The 1,250-nt window shown below is 37.1% G+C and overlaps 1 long non-coding RNA gene across 1 annotated transcript; it reads right to left on the bottom strand.

Moving 5' to 3' along the window:
- Positions 1-1,244, bottom strand: LOC106524571 (uncharacterized). The gene is made up of 2 exons (XR_001311012.1): positions 1,093-1,244; positions 1-1,008 (listed from the first exon to the last, which is right to left on the bottom strand). It is a non-coding gene; the product is annotated as an uncharacterized LOC106524571 (long non-coding RNA).
- Between the last annotated feature and the right edge of the window lie 6 nt (positions 1,245-1,250).

The raw sequence follows: 1,250 nt of genomic DNA, 5'->3' as shown, positions 1-1,250 counted from the left end.
AGATGCTTTTTGTTTGATTGAATAATAAAAAACACAAATTTACCTCCATACTGATCCAATTTCAAACAACTGTCAAAAATGACACCAAGATTCTTAAGAGAAGACTGATAAAGAGGGGCTAGAGAACCAAGAATTTGGTCAGATTTAGTAATAAGGTTATTTTGCCCAAAAAGTATGACTTGAGTTTTATTTGGATTCAGGTGAAGAAAATTTTGTTTCATCCAACTTCAGATAAACATTCTGTTAGAGACTGTAGGGAATCATATTTTTCATGTATTTTCTTTTTGGGCATGTATATTTGGACATCGTCTGCAAAAGAGTGAAAATAAACATTATATTTCTTAAAAATGTGTCCAAGAGGCAGCAAGTACAATATAAACAAAATAGGGCCTAAGATTGAACCCCGAGGAATTCCGTAATTTAGGGGTGCTGCCACAGAAGACCAATGATCTATGTGAACCGTGGAACTTTTGTCTTTCAAATATGACAAAAACCAATCTCAAAAAGGTATAAAGACCTATCACCCTAACACACCCATCCACCCATCCATCCATGTTTAGGGTCAGACTTAAAATATGTCCACAGGTCTGTCTGTAATCACTCCAATGCTGTCAATTAACATACTGTATTAAAGTTTCCAGATCCATGGCACCATCATCATCATCATCATCTGGACTTTCCCAACTTGTTTAAAAAGCAACATAGTCTTAGTTTACTTGAAGTGTGTGTAAAGACAAACTCATGTTTCCTCTTGTGTGGTTTCAACTTAGGAGTCATATCAGTGCTTTGTTTTCAGTGTGGATTCTCATGTGTTCGTTTAAACTGTCCTTTCTGGTAAACCTTCGATCACACAGCCCACAACAATAGGGTTTCTGTCCTGTGTGGATTCTCGTGTGTTTGTTTAAACTGCTCTTTTGAGAAAACCTTTGATCACACAGCTCACAACAAAATGGCTTCTGTCCTGTGTGGATTCTCATGTGTTTGTTTAAACTGCTCTTTTCAGTAAACCTTTGATCACACAGCTCACAAAAAAATGGCTTCTGTCCTGTGTGGACTCTCATGTGTGAGTTTAAATGGCCCTTTGTGGTAAACATTCGATCACACAGCTCACAACAAAATGGTTTCTGTCCTGTGTGGATTCTCATGTGTTTGTTTAAACTGCTCTTTTCAGTAAACCTTTGATCACACAGTTCACAACAAAATGGTTTCTGTCCTGTGTGGATTCTCATGTGTGTGTTTAAACTGCACTT

Source organism: Austrofundulus limnaeus, unplaced genomic scaffold, assembly GCF_001266775.1.
Source record: "Austrofundulus limnaeus strain Quisiro unplaced genomic scaffold, Austrofundulus_limnaeus-1.0 Scaffold192, whole genome shotgun sequence".
In the NCBI taxonomy this organism is placed as follows: Eukaryota; Metazoa; Chordata; class Actinopteri; order Cyprinodontiformes; family Rivulidae; genus Austrofundulus; species Austrofundulus limnaeus.
This window is presented reverse-complemented; position numbering and strand designations above follow the sequence as displayed.